Consider the following 15,732-nt stretch of genomic DNA (forward strand, 5'->3'; position numbering starts at 1 on the left):
CTGGGGTTGCGGTGCTCATCTCGCTTTATTGGCCGAGGGAGCCGGCGTACAGCTTCCAGGTCATGTGGCCAGCATGACTAAGCCGCTTCTGGCGAACCAGAGCAGGGCACGGAAATGCCGTTTACCTTCCTGCCGGAGCGGTACCTATTTATCTACTTGCACTTTGACGTGCTTTCGAACTGTTAGGTTGGCAGGAGCAGGGACCGAGCAACGGGAGCTCACTCCGTCGTGGGGATTCGAACCACCGACCTTCTGATTGGCAAGTCCTAGGCTCTGTGGTTTAACCCACAGCGCCACCCGCTCAGGGGCAATTCCAAGTTATACAGACCAATGGTCTGACTCAACAAAAGGCAGTTTCCTCTGTCCTACATCAGCCATCCCCATGGAAGGATTTGTGGTCCATAATCACATGAGCACTGCTGGATCAGGCATAAGGCCTATCTGGTTGAGCATCCTTTTCTCACAGTTGCCAAACAGATGCTTGTGCAACAGGACACTCTTCCCAATTGCAATTCCCAATCATTTGTATTCAGAGGCATAATGCCTCTCTGACAGTGGAGGTAGAACATAGGCATCATGGCTAATAACCATTGATAGCCTTATCCTCTATGGCTTTGTCTAATCTTCTTGTAAAGCCATCTCAGTTGATGACCACCACTGCTTCTTGTGGGAGTAGATTTTATAGTTTTAACTATGTGCTGTGTTTCCCCCTCTCTTCTGTCCTGAATCTTCAGACATTCAGTTTAACTGCATGTCCCCAAGTTCTAGTATTGGATGAGAGGGAGGAAAAGTTATCTCTGTTCACTTTCCCCACACCCTGAATAAATTTACGCATACACAGGTGCAAAATACATGCACATCTCATCAAGTGTAAAGGGTCATGCCAATAGGAAAAATAAAGGCATGTCTCCTTGAAAAGAAACAACAACATAATCCTTTCCTGATTGCTGCTTCCATATGTTTGTGTTTTTAATGAGATACAAGTCCTTCAGAGCCTCAGGCACTCGTATTTCAGAACGACTTTTGCCAGCCTGATACAGTCCAGGTCCCTGGCCTTGCTGGCAAGAGGGAAATCTAATACAGGGAGGGGAATCTTTGATCCTCCAGATGTTGTTGGACTCCAATTCTCATCAGACCCAGCCAGCATGGCCAGTGGCCAGGAATGGTGAGAGTTGTAGCCCAACAATATATAAAGGGCACCACATTGACTATTGCATGTTTCACAAGCATCAGCTGCAAATGACAACTGCGAGGGTGGTTGGGTGAGTTGTTAGGTTGCCAATATTGAATTGGCTCAGAAATAAGTGGAGCTATTTCCCAGTTGTTGATGTATCTTAGTTTATTTCCAAGTTGATCTGACATGAGCCATCAGAAACCCACTCATCTCTAATTGTGTTCTTAATGATTCCATGGTGTTAATGTTATGTTCTCAGCTGCCTTGGAAGTCTTTAGATGGAGCGGTGGGATAAAAATATTTTAAGGAATAAATTCATCCTAGTGGCTTCCCATTTGCCTAATCATTTTGAATCAGCAAGAGAAAACATGATGTTGAGTGCCACTTCTTCCAGTTGGCCCAGATTGGCTCTAGTTGTCCTTGGATATAGAATGAGAGGTAGCTGGGGACAACCTTTTATTTGGTGAGGTCTGCATTCTTTCATTGGTAATCTGTCAGATAATTCATGTTGGTGGTGGGTAGAGCCAAAGTCAATAATGTTGAATTGATTTATTGGTTTGGCGTGACCCCCGCTAATTGATTTACGATCCACAATTAGCTCTTTATGCCCGGCGCGCTTCCTCCGAGCTGCGCCACTCAGCTCCGTCTCCAGTAGCTCTCCAGTCACGCCTCAGCAGAGTTGAACACAGCGGTGAAAACTGTCATGTAGCTTCACTTAGCTTCCGACAAACACACAGAGAGACCAGGTTTGTCTAATATCAGTTCTTTATTCCGACTTTCCCCAGGAAACTCCTGGGCTCACAGCAGCCATGACAAACTGCCACCTTCTCTCTCAGAGAACCAGAGAGGAACAGAGAAAACGAAACTCCTCCCAGCTTCTAAAGCTGACGTCAGAATGCTGAGGCATCATGGGAACAACTTAACCTGTTAAGTTCCAAACCCAACACCCCCTCTTGCCGAACCATTCTGACAAGACCTTTTTGAGTTCAACACCTTTCCCTTTGCCTTATGCCACTTCCCGGCATCTTTCCCAGGCACCTGTTGAATCCCTTCCACACTCCCAGAATCACACTGTGCGAAACCAACCCACGCACTGGTGACCTGAAACCTTACTGACCCATTTGGGCCAGCAGTTGTGTCTTCTCCGTCAGACTCTTCCCCCTCTGACTTGACACCCTGTTTGTGAGCTTTCTCCATTACGCTAACCGGAGATGAAGCCTCACACCTGGACACTCCTTTCACAACCTTTGGAGATGTCCAGACCTGCCCTGAACCCTGATCTTGGACCTGGTCCCCATCACCGGGTTCTGAACCCTGATCCTGGACCTGGTCCCTATCACCGGGATCAGCCTCTGGCTCCCTTTCCTCCTCAGAATCAGACAGACATCCTGAGAGAAAATCAGAACTATCCCTGAGTCTTGAACACCCATCCTGTTCACAGAACTCAGCCTGCTTACTGACCAGCAGCTTGGTTTGATCACCCTCTGGGTATGCAAACTTCCACCCACAGAAGATCATTTCCTGAACCTTTGGACCACCTGCCCCAAAGAGCTCAAAGGGCTCTTTGGCTACCCTCCCAAACCCGGGAAAACCATGTACCTGTGCACCCTTGCATGCCCTGCACCCTAGGGACCTCCCACATTTCCGGAGTTTGTACCCTTTTGTGCACCTGTGCAGCTTTTGCACATGACTGGGAACCTTAGCACACTGCGCCTGTGCTTTTCCAGCATTCCCACCACCCTCCAGAGGTGACTCCAGAACAAAGAGATTGTTCTGCCCCCTTTTCACGTTGGCCACTTGTTTCCCCCCAACGTAGACCTCTAGCTCCTCCTGTAAAGGAGAAAAAGACATGTTAGCCACAGCAGAAACCGACTTTCTCATTCCATCTGCTAACATCACAGTTGTGTCCTGTTGAAACAGCCCTGCAGTTCCGCATTTCGCCAGCAGGCTCGCTTAGCAGGTGCTGACCAACAGCAGTATCCAACACCCAGCGTGTCACCGTGTCCTGGCTGGAGTTGTTCTTCACAGTTGCCATAGAAGCAGTGATAAGAAAACAACCCTCCCCAGCGTCTGAACCACGTCCTTCCCTTGCGTTCCCACGCTGGCCTCCTCTCCGAGACTGATTCCCATGGGAACTCAGCTGGTTGACCTTGGGACCTTCCTGCCCAGCTGTCTCCGCTCTCCATGGGCAGCAACGACGAACTCCAGTGGAAAAACACTGCCCGGGGCTCCTCCCAGCCGGCTTGGCCCTCCTTCTCCGGAAAAGCACTCCTTGCCAGCTCCGCCCCCTCTGGCCCGGCTCCCACTGCGGCTTTCTGGGAACCTGCTTTGTTGACATTCCACTCCAGCACGCACAGTGGAAAACTTTACACTTGCCTTTGGAATCCTTCGCCCCCCCGACCTGCTCACCAGCGCTCCTTGAGGCTAAAACATCAGGAACAGGGGCACCAGCCATCTCCAGGCTTTTCTCAATACTTCTCCAGGGCTCTGGCCTCCTGCTGAAGCTTCACAGCACATCCCAGCAGCACATTCCCAGACAGCCCTTGCTCCACTTCTTAGAGTGAGCTGTTCAATCGGAACGTCCTCCAAGACCTGGCTGTCTGCCATCGTCTTCCCGGGGCCCCAAGCTTACTCACCAGCTTATCCGGCACCCGTTTCCAGCTGCTCTTCAGCTCCCAGCACTCAGCTCTCAGCACAGGCAAACCTCTGTGTCTTTCAGCTGCTCTGAGCTCCGCAGCTCTCCTTTGCCTCCTAGCAACAGGCAAAAATCTCCGCTGCGTCCTGCCGGCTTTCTCTGCCTTAGACCGCAGACTTCAAACGCATTCCGGCACTTCAAAGCGTTCCTGTGACACTTTTACGATCGGTGATTAAGGGTCCATAACCTGTGGAATTGATTTATTGGTTTGGCGTGACCCCCGCTAATTGATTTACGATCCACAATTAGCTCTTTATGCCCGGCGCGCTTCCTCCGAGCTGCGCCACTCAGCTCCGTCTCCAGTAGCTCTCCAGTCACGCCTCAGCAGAGTTGAACACAGCGGTGAAAACTGTCATGTAGCTTCACTTAGCTTCCGACAAACACACAGAGAGACCAGGTTTGTCTAATATCAGTTCTTTATTCCGACTTTCCCCAGGAAACTCCTGGGCTCACAGCAGCCATGACAAACTGCCACCTTCTCTCTCAGAGAACCAGAGAGGAACAGAGAAAACGAAACTCCTCCCAGCTTCTAAAGCTGACGTCAGAATGCTGAGGCATCATGGGAACAACTTAACCTGTTAAGTTCCAAACCCAACAAATAATGGGCAGTTCCCAAAACAAACTTGTTATGGATTCAGACCATTGACCCACCTGACTCAGCGTTGTATTTTCTGAGTGACAGTGGCCATTCAGAATTTCAGGCAGGAGAGTTTCCAGCCTGACCTGGAGATGCCAGAGACTGAACCAGGGACTTGCTACATGCAAGGCAGCTTCTCTATCATTGAGCTATGGTTCTTCACCTTTTAAAGAGCAGGAAAAATAAAGAGGAAGGAAGCAGGAAGGAAGGAGTTTTGATGGTGCAGAGGTGCAAGAGAGTTCCAGCAGGTGTTGGGGGGCTTGATAAAATGTGGTTGGGGACCACATCCATTCCATGGGCCACAGGTTGCCCATCTATGACACATACAATAAAAGATTACCATGGGCAGTTTGATATTGTTGGCTTTCCTCAAGGTCTGGAAAGAGCAAGATTTAAGCTACTGCCTCTGTGCATGTCAGTGTCGCCTTAGGCCAATCAAGACTCCCTCACCCCCTGCACTTGGGATTCTGTTACTCCCACCAGGTTTCTCCATCTCACAAGCTTGCTTCGCGATTCTGCAAGCAAAAGGGTACGGATGCCACCTGGCTCTTTCTGTGAACCAGATGGTTCGATAATGGTCTTGGGAGACAGAATGCACACAGGGCCAGATGGCTACAAGCTGTGACGACGGAATGGGAAATGAAAGGCAATTTTGAAAAATCAACGCCACCACCACTCTCTCGTCTCCTGCCATCCCTAGGTCTCTGTGTGACAAGGGCCTCTTGTTCTTCAGGCACATGTTGACTTGCCCACTTCGTTTCTCTCTCTCCCCTCCACTTACAAATGCAGCAGCCAATAACAACGGTACTAATTGCTGATAGCTCCCAATTGATCTTTCCATTTGGCTGTTACGTCTCTGATTGCAAGCTGATGCTTCCATCTGATCAGGGCAGAAACTGGATAGAGGAAGAAAAAGCTCTTTAAAAATCTTCCCAGAGGTCGCTGTGATCAGATTTCCAGCCAACTCCCCCCCCCCCCCATACACCCAAATAACGGGCAAGTGCCAAAAGTTTATGAAGGATGATTCACTCTGAATTTCAGATCTTCATTGAGAAAATGCCTATTAAGGAAAGCTGAAGAATCAATCCTAGATGGCAGGTGGCAATCGGGAGATAAGTTATAGCAAACATATTACCCGCAACAAATTTCTAAGCGAATTTAGGTGTGTGTGTGTGTGTGTCAGACATCAGGCCAAACATTAAAGGTTTTGACCTTTAAAGCCCTTCATGGCCTTGGACCCTCGTACCTATGGGACCACCTCTCCTGGTATGCCCCACGGAGGACCTTAAGGTCCATATACAGTAACACCCTAGAGGTCCCGGGCCCTAAGGAAGTTAGATTAGCCTCAACCAGAGCCAGGGCCTTCTCAACACTGGCTCCAGCCTGGTGGAACGCTCTGCCTCATGAGACCATGACCCTGCAGAATCTGATTTCTTTCTGCAGGGCCTGTATGACAGAGTTGTTCCGCCTGGCCTTTGGCTTAGAATCAGTTTGATTCCCTCCCCCTCTTTCTTTTTCCTTTCTCCTCCTGTGAAGAGGCTCCATCCTAATGTTTTAATGTTGTATCTTAATCTTTTAAATTGTATTTTAATCAACCTGTTTTTATTATTGGTTGTTAGCCGCCCTGAGCCCGGTCTTGGCTGGGGAGGGCGGGGTATAAATACAAATTATTATTATTATTATTATTATTTATTATTATTATTATTATTATTATTATTATTATTATTATTTATTATTATTATTATTATTATTATTATTATTATTATTATCTGAGGAAAGACAGGAAAAATCCAGAAGTGTTTTGGATAGCTGCAGTGAAAACAAGATGATGGATGCACCATTGGCCTGATTTATCAAGGCACTTCTTACATTCTTAAAAATATTTTCCTAAATAAATAAAATGCAAACAAAACTGGACTGATCTCCTACCCCTAGTCAGCAGGTCATGAAAGGATGGCATAGCAAGAGGAGAACAGAAGGAGGTGCATGAGAGGAACTGAGAAGGGAGACAGGAAGACAGGAAAAACTTCTCAGCTTTTTGCAGCTTGTGAATTATTAACATACCACAGCCAGTAATTAATTATAATTAATATCTGAAAAGTACTTTGATATATTTGGATGTGCAGCACTATGGAAATAAGTCTGCTGTCTGAGATATGAAGAATGATAAAGCTTTGGTATGAAAGAAGAAAAAGAAGAAGAAGACACTACCCAAGTTATTATCCTCTTCTGATATGCTGGCTGACTGGCCCTATATGCAAATTAATGCCTTGTTCAAGTACCAGATTAAGGCTCCCCCCTGCCGCCGCCGAAATGTAATCCCCCACCACTAATCTGATTATTCTTTGGGCCAAAAAGTAAATTGGATCACTCGCTGGTATTGGCAGCAATGTTGGGAACTGATGGAGCATTTGGACTTTGCCATGCAACCATTTCGGGGCAAGTAGAGTCCAGGATGTGCACCTGTTGCTGTGAACAGGATCTGGCATTTTCAGAACCTACCAAGAGCTGTCATTTTTATTCTGCTTCTTGATAGGTGACTCCTGAGTGTTGGTTACAAACAGAATCAGGGCAAGCAGCAGAATTTAACTTGGGGAAGGGAAGGTGGAAGTTGTGGGAATAGACAAAATTCACCCCATGGTTAATACTTTGGCCACCTCATGAGAAGAGAAGACTCCCTGGAAAAGACCCTGATGTTGGGAAAGATTGAGGGCAAAGAATAAGGGGACGACAGAGGACGAGATGGTTGGACAGTGTTCTCGAAGCTACCAGCAGGAGTTTGACCAAACTGCGGGAGGCAGTGGAAGACAGGAGTGCCTGGCGTGCTCTGGTCCATGGGGTCACGAAGAGTCGGACAAGACTAAATGACTAAACAACAACCCTTTCTTTGGACAAATGACGAGGAGAACTTTGAACAATCTATAAATTCCACCATCCCTATCCATCCAAGGGTTTATCAAGTTTTAATTCAGCAACACCATTGATAACCCACAAATCCCTTTCCTTGATATACTCCTCACCACTGAGAACAAAATAGCAATGATCTCTACAAGGAATCCACTGATGCCCACATCTCCCTATGCTGGAAATCCTGCCATCCAAAACATATAAAGAAAAACACTGTCCACATCTTGGCTTTCAGGATCCAAGTGGTTTTGCAACAATGAAGAAAAATACTAAAGAAAGATCAGTGAACTTAAAGAGCACCTTCTGCAAAGATGATATTTTCCACATGAAATTGATTGCAACGGGCACCAGGCTTCCATCCTGTGGAGAGAAAAACCTCCTTCATCATAGTGAGGTGTCAAGTAACAAAGAACCATGTATCCCATTTGTGGTAGATTTCGATCCTGCATCTTCTAACTATCCCCTGGCAATCAGAGAAGGCTACCAATTGTTAGCAAACTCATAATATCTTGCTATAGCTCTCAACAAGTCCCCTGTTGCAGCATTTTGCTGATCTCCAAATCTACTCAAATCAGGGCTGGATAAACCATTAAGCAAAATAAGCACATGCTTAAAACATCAAGAGAAGGGGAGGCACCAGAGAAATTGACCATTGCTGGATTTACCATGGACCATATGGTGCAGCTGAACAAAAATAAACATTGTTTATACAAATATAGAAAAAAAAATAAACATTGTTTTCCATCTTACTGTAGGTTTTGTTCCATTTCAAAAGCAGTAATTTATTTTATGGTTTATTATTGTTTATATTTTGAATTCGATATATACAGGGGCACCAAAATCTTTTAAGCGCTTGCTGGGGGCCTTTAAAGGTTCTAATCTGGCCCTGACTCAAATTAGTGAAAGATGCATTTATAAGCCATCTCTGAGCAATCCTTGATCTCATCCTTGTAATTCCAAACACTGTATCACCCGTGTGTATCTCATGGAGAAAGATCTCTTCAAAAGCAACAGGACAGGTAGACCATATTACATCAAACAAACATCACCTACAGGTCCTACAGTATAATCTATATTATTAAATGCAAAACAAAAAACAGGATGTCATATCCAGTATGCAGTTAAAACTACAAGTAATGTATGCACACGTTTTAGAAACCACAAATTGGCAATTTTGATGAAATAAAGCGGAGGAATCTGTTGCTAAACATTTTAATTCTGAGAACCACTGCCTGCCAGACTTACCAGCAGTAGCAATCGAGATACCGCACATCCACCTGTGGTAGGAAAAATGGAGAACTTCTGGATGTACATGATGGGCACATTAACATCACATGGCCTCAACCTGTAGGACAGTACCAATGTTGCTTAGCTTCAGTGAATGAAGCCCTTTTGAGCATCCCTCGTTAAAGCTCTACAATTGCCATCTTTGAAACAGCATCATTTAATTTTTATCAGAGCAGATGAGGAAGGTGGAAGTCAAAACATTTTGCAACACTATGTGTGTTTCACCAACGTATATATTGGAAATATTTGTCGGAAGTTGTTTATACACCCATAAATAGAATCATTCACAATTTCCGAACAAATATACTGTCTTTCAAAGTCAAAACTTTGCTGAAATCTGAGGTGCAGTTGGGAAAAAACCATTTGCAAAAATACTTATATTAGGGAATGTTTATCCAAAATGCATCTATCAGGAGAAGTCCATGTGAGAATGTGTCACAATTTTTGTGTAATCTAATAAAAAAGTCTGCAAATGCATGTGGTAATGGGGTGAATTGAATTTAGAGCGGGGGAAATGAGAAATGGAACCAAAATAGACAGATTAATCTGCCCCTAGTCACAAGAGGCTCCATTCTCTGTATCACTAGAGAAGGAAATATATTTTTGGGTTTGACAAGTCTTTGCATCTTCTCAAAATGACCCATGAACCCACCATTTCCCTGCTTCAAAGCTCACTTTTTCTTCCAGGAAAGGTCATGGCAGAACTTTTAAGTTTCTTTCTGGATCAAGATTGCACTAGAACAAGGAGAAAAGCTTTAGAACTAAGCAATGTAACTACATTAAAGGCATGGGGTGGACTTTTTCATTACTCTAGTTATTTTCAGTCTGGCTGCTAAAGTAACCTGCAAGTTAAATTTATATGAAAACGCCATGATGATAAAAAGCAAAAATATAATATTGCAACATATAAACGTATTTGTACCAAACAGACAGGGAAGGCATGGTTTTGATGATGATGATGATGATGATGATGATACATAGGCTGCATTCAAACAGTACTTTATCCCATTCCCCCAACATTTCTTTAGGTGATAATTTCTGAATTTTAAGTGATCTTTCACACAATGTAAAAGCCACTTCTTGAAATCTAGCAGAAGTTTTGTGCTCATTTCCATGTTAATTGCTTTCAGGAAAAAAACAACAGAAAAACTCTTTACCCAGAAAATCATGAGAGTTTTGTGCTATCATTTTCTGTAGTTTCCCTGGATCAGGGTCAAGTGATTAAATTTGGGGCAGTATTCTTACATACCATGGTTTTTTTCTGGGTGAATCACGAGGAAACAGAAGCTCACATGTACATAAAGGGTAGTGACATGTCCAATGATGCCCACTGTCTGGTCATTCTATACCCACTGGTATGAACGAAATTCAGTGTGACAGGGTGGTATATTGATCCTAAATTGATCATACATCAATGGTTAAGAGGGATTGATTGTTAGCGTATTCTGGGAATTCTAGCTCTGCTGGGCAAGCAGAAGTCTCCTAACAACTCTCAGCACCTTTAACAAATTACAATTCCCATGATTTATTTATTTTTTGAGAAACCATGACTGTTTAAAGTGACATAATATAGCTTGCAATGTATAGTGCACATGGGTCCTTAGTGCTGCCTAAAATGGAGAGGGCTGGGGAGAAATAAGGAAGATGGGGTGCGGTAGAGGAGGATTGGGGCATGGATGACTTCTGAAGCCTAATTGGCTCAAAGAATAAGTTAAGCCACTTCCGATTCGTTGGCGGAAGTAGCTCAGCTTATCTCCTGTGCCAATGCCACAGGAACTGAGGACATCCTTAATGAGACTACAAACCGGCTTGGATAATGTACAAAACAGTGTTGTTGAGAGGAGAGCTTGAATCTCGGTTTATGCTGAAGATGTATAACTCAAAAAGAAAATTGAAAAAAAAAAAGGGGGGGGGACTCACACTGCCTGTCAACAGCTTGTGGATATTATTAAACTTGAGGAAGAATTAAACTTTATCTTCTTTGGAGATTAAATAGTTCTCTAGCCTGTAGAAATAAATCCTGTAAACATTTCAAATGATAGTGAGGGATTTAACTTCTCTGAATGCCTTTTATGAGAGAAGAAACTAAATGCACCTAAGAGCAAAGCTACTGTGTAGAGTCTGCTGGAACTGGGCCAGTCACTCTCAAAAGGGGCAGAGACTGTTCTTAAGCTCAGGGGCCACATTCCTTTCTGGACTACATTCTGAGGTCCACATGCAAGCAGTGGGGGGGGGGGTGTGTCAGAGGTTAATGTGGCTGGAGCAATGAATGAAAAATTTGCCTTGTACAGTAGGCTAGGATCTACACACACTCACTTCTGCCCCCCACTCCATTCTCCTTCCAGGCAAGCAGGAAGCAGGATCAGATTTCAAGGACACATTAAAGCTAGATTTTTAAAAAGTGGGGGGGGGGGGGAGGGGACAAGCTGCTTTTAATTTTAGCCCATCCAACTTTACAAACCACTGAAAATCTGGAGAGTTCCGCCCTTTGTCTTTTGGGGGAAGCAGTGGCATAATGTGGGTTGCCAGAGCCCGGAGCCACACAGAGGGGTGTGCGAGGGAGGGAAATGGATTGAGTACACATTCAACTGCCTAATGGTGTCTGTGTCACCCAGAGATCACAGCTGCACAGATAAGTAAAGAAGAGTCTTTCCGTTATCTGGAGAGGTCATTTCCTGCTTCACTTGGAGAAGCCATTTTCAACAGAGCCCAGTGAAAGAAGCGTGCAACTGTATTTGAGGCAGCACCAAGTGTTCAATTTTTGTGCCTCTAAAATTTTTGTGCTTGGGGTAATCACTGCTGTGGGGTGGTATGGCAGGACGGTTGTGGATCCTGCCCTGCCTCAGGTGGCAAAATGGCTTGGGCTGGCCCTGATTTTTCATCTTCCATACATTATGTGTATTGATGTATAAGATACAAAAGATTTCTTACCCACCCTTCACCATAAGGTCTCAGGGTGGGTTAAAATAAAAGAACATATTACTAGTGCAGGATTCGGGTAATACACTTACAATGGACAAATATAAATAGAAAATAGAAAAGTGAGGTTAAAATGTTAAGAACAGACTGACAAGGTACAACTTTAATTTTAGTACATAAGGCATATAAAATTCTATGCAGAAGAAATAAGTATGCTATAAACCAGAAAGGGAAGTTAAGGGAAGTTGGGGGGGGGGGGGGCGGTTTAACTGAAAATGGGCGGCTTCCATAGAAACCAAAAATACACTAAAATATCACACATTAAAAACTTCCCTGAACAGGGCTGCCTTAAGATGTCTTCTGAATGTCAGGTAGTTGTTTATCGCTTTGACATCTGATGGGAGGGTGTTCCACAGGGCGGGCACCACTACCGAGAAGGCCCTCTGCCTGGTTCCCTGTAGCAACATCTATGCTAATAATTTGGGTTACTACCAAAACGGCTACATACCTATTTCATTCATTCATTCCTCCTAGGTCTTTGTCTCTTGCAATACATATATTTTAGTTGGGAGGATAAATTTAGTCAGTTTGATAGGGTCCCCCCCCCCAAACCAAATGAACAAAAATATGAGATTTATATTATATATCCTTCTAGATTATTGGCACAATGGGATCACATAATTTGGGACAGATCTGAAGCCCATGTCAAATCGCCAAAGCTCTGTTGATGTCACAACACTCTATCCTATTTATTAATAACACATATTTTTATGTTCTGGTCTTCGCCAGTTCAAAGAGATGCAGAAACAAATAAATGAAGTGGTGTCCCTGGGGGATAAGGGAAGACAACAGCAATGATATGACTAGCAACAAACCAAGGGACCAAAATTTATGTACTGAAAGGAAAGAGAAGACTCGGTGCGATGTGATCAATGTCTATAAACATCTTCAAGGGAGCGGTATAAATAAAGAACAGAGTTGTTTATGGCCTCAGAATTAGGTAAGACAAAGAGTAGTAGCTTGAAGCAGAGAATGAAAAAGTCAAGGGAAAGTAATTTGGGGGAGAAAGTTTCCTAAGGAAGTAATCCTATAGCAAGATCTGTCAGGATGAGCAGGGTTAAGATCCAGTGGATTTCTGGCTGAGCTAGGAGGTTGCCAGCACAGCTAGGCTATGCATAACTTTACATCGTTGGCTCAGCCAGGTATATGCTGGTGTATTTCCCCATCCTAGCTCAGGAAGCTGGCTGAGTCAAGCCTGGTGGATCTTAAGTTGGCATAAGCCCTGGAAAGGGAAGTGGTGGGGGTGGGAGTGGGGTGGGGTGGACTTAGGTTAGTTCCTAAACCTGTTCAGCTTCATCATTTGACTTGGTAACCTAACATCAGCCGGTAAAAGGGGTGTGATTACCCAAGCACATTTTCTTTTTCTCTCTGCCAGGCTTAGGTTGGCTCACCCAGAAGTAGTCCCACTCCTTGTGTATACAATTGCCTCCTTAGAGGCGGAGCATTTAGTGACCCACAGAGATGTGTGTGTGAAATTCTTTGCAAAGCTCTTTTGGGTCATACTTAGAGTTGGGGTGGGGGAATTTGTTCAGTTTTCATTTTGATGTGAGCTATTACACTGAATCAGGGCAACAGGCGTAGCCAAAATGGTGTCATGGACTGCAGCCAGCATGGTGAATATTCAGGGATGATGGGAGTTGTAGTTCCATAGGCTACCCACGTACACATTAACTGAAACCCAGTTATTCTTCAAAATATGCGGCTCTCCACATTTTTTCAAGGCAGCGCTCCTGCCAAAAGATGCATGCAAGAACACATATATTAGAGGAAAAGGATGTGAACAAATGCATTGATATTAGTGAAACTAGCGTAGAGAAAAACTCTGTATTAGAGAAAGCTGCTTGCAGTCATGCATACATTAGGCAAAAGTGCATACCAAAATGTGTACATTAGGAGAAATGAGCACATAAATTGTTGTATAGAATTTTTATAAATAAATAAGCAAATTGCAAACTGCTGCAGAAGTGAACAAACTCAATGTAAGACTGGGAAAAGGAAGAACTATGCTTAAGCAAAATCGAGAGATTCATCCACCCTTATGTTTGTGCTACAGTTCTTGAGCAGAAGACAAGCAAGCAGAAAACAATGGGATGGAAATTTAACAGGATATATTAATAGCAGTTCCTGAGTTGGCATTAGGGGTGTCAGAAGGCTTCGCTTTCACTTCTGCCCTGTATTTGTTGGGTGAAGGGCGGGGTATAAATTAAATTTATTATTATTATTATTATTATTATTATTATTATTATTATTATTTTTGCAAACTGAAATCAACAGCAGCTGAAAACACCAATTGTAGCTGCTGGATTGATTTCCATTCCAGACACTGAACAAATTAGTGGCTATGAGCCGTTTCTGCCCCCATTTGTGTTTTTATCACAATTCTCTGACATCCATAGCTAGCGTAAATCTCTCCCTGTTTGGGGACATGCCTTTTCCTGGTTTACATTGACACAAACCATAAACCACCCCCTGACAATCCTACCAATGTTGGAGCTCTGATGTTGGTAGGGCATTGTGCTTCAACCAAGATTTGAAACCAGAAATGGGCTGCAGAAATAGGAAAGGGAAAGAAAAGGAGGAATGGGAAGGCAAAGAAACGCTTTGAAGAATCACAATCAGTTTTGGACTTGATCCATTTCAGAATAGAGTTTTGGAGTAGAGCTCAATGTGGATCCATAAGAGTTCAGAACTCTAGTTCTGTAGAAGGATAAGGCTTCCATGGAAGATAACTCCATCCGTAGCTACTTGTCATGATGACTATTCTCTGCCTCCACAGTTGGAGACAGTAGTGCGTCTGAATACCAGTTGCTGGAAGTCACAGACATCTAGTTGCCCTCTGTGAGAGCAAGATGCTAGACTACATGGACCACTGGCCTGATCTAGCAAGTTCTTATGTTTCTAAGTGGGGGAAAAATAAACCAGAAGCTCTAACCCCTGTAATAAGTTGGTATTCAATTTTGGTAGGCTGAGTATACAAACTGCTAGCCACCTGTAGCAATGGTTCACAGTTCCTGCACATCTTAAAACAATGTGTTGTGGAGACAATCCTCTCCCCCCCCCCCCATTTTCCCCACCTCCAGAAGGAGAACCATTTCCCCTTGTTACTGAAGCATCAACAAAAGTGAAGACAGCCAGTGGCAAAAAGGAAATCATATTTGTCTCTTTTGTTCCCTTCAAGAGCCCCAGATGTAAAATTTACAAAATGGCTGTTCATTTGCTGAGAAGAATTATTGCTACCCTCCCCTTTTCTCTTCACAACGCAACCTCCTTCCTTTGCACAGCTACAGGCAGACCTTTGCAAAAAAATAAAATAAAAAAATCAATACTTAGAAAACTGGGACTGGTTTACACATTGATATATGCCACATAATTGGACTTGAAGGAATGTGTGAATTGACTCCATGTTGCAAAAGTTGGTATCTCATTAGCACCTGTAAATCATCTGTGTTTGAACTGAACCTGAATTGCTTGGCTTGACCCCGAATCAATCACAGCTGGTAATAGGTGAAGGCCAAAAAGATTTCCACTCAAAATGGATAAGGAGTTCTGCAGTGGCGGCATTAAGCTACATTGTAAGTGACTTTCAGTTCTTTTGGGAAGAGAACAGTTGTTCAAAACGGCACCCAAACTGAAATGACACTTGAGCAAATCTCAAACAATTAGGGAGCAGAGCACATCTCAAACAATTAGGGGTCATTTAACTTGAGTCCAACCACACCCTCAACTACCATCGACAAGTCAACAACTTTGGAACAGTAGCAACTTTGGGAAGGAGGATAAATTGGGTTCGGTTCACATTCTGATGCAAACCTACCTAGTTTGCACTTCCTGAAACAATACCTGGATTGAAATGCACCCATCCATCAAAAATTTATGGTTCTCCATATTTTGTAACACAGTTTTCCCACCCAGAAAGTGCATATATTGGGGCACAATATGCATATATGTCTGATCCTCTTTTAAAGCCTCCCAAGATGGAGGCCTTCACTATTTCTCGTGAGAATGAATTGTTTAATTATGTGCTGAGTGAAAAAGTACTTTCATTTGTCTGTC

General features: G+C 43.9%; 1 protein-coding gene across 2 annotated transcripts in view; it reads left to right on the plus strand.

Moving 5' to 3' along the window:
* AGBL1 (AGBL carboxypeptidase 1) overlaps positions 1–15,732 on the plus strand; it is a 407,461-nt gene that overhangs the window by 346,428 nt on the left and 45,301 nt on the right. The gene's annotated exons all lie outside the window — the stretch shown is intronic.

This window comes from Podarcis pityusensis, assembly GCF_964106645.2.
Source record: "Podarcis pityusensis genome assembly, chromosome: 14".
NCBI lineage: Eukaryota > Metazoa > Chordata > Lepidosauria > Squamata > Lacertidae > Podarcis > Podarcis pityusensis.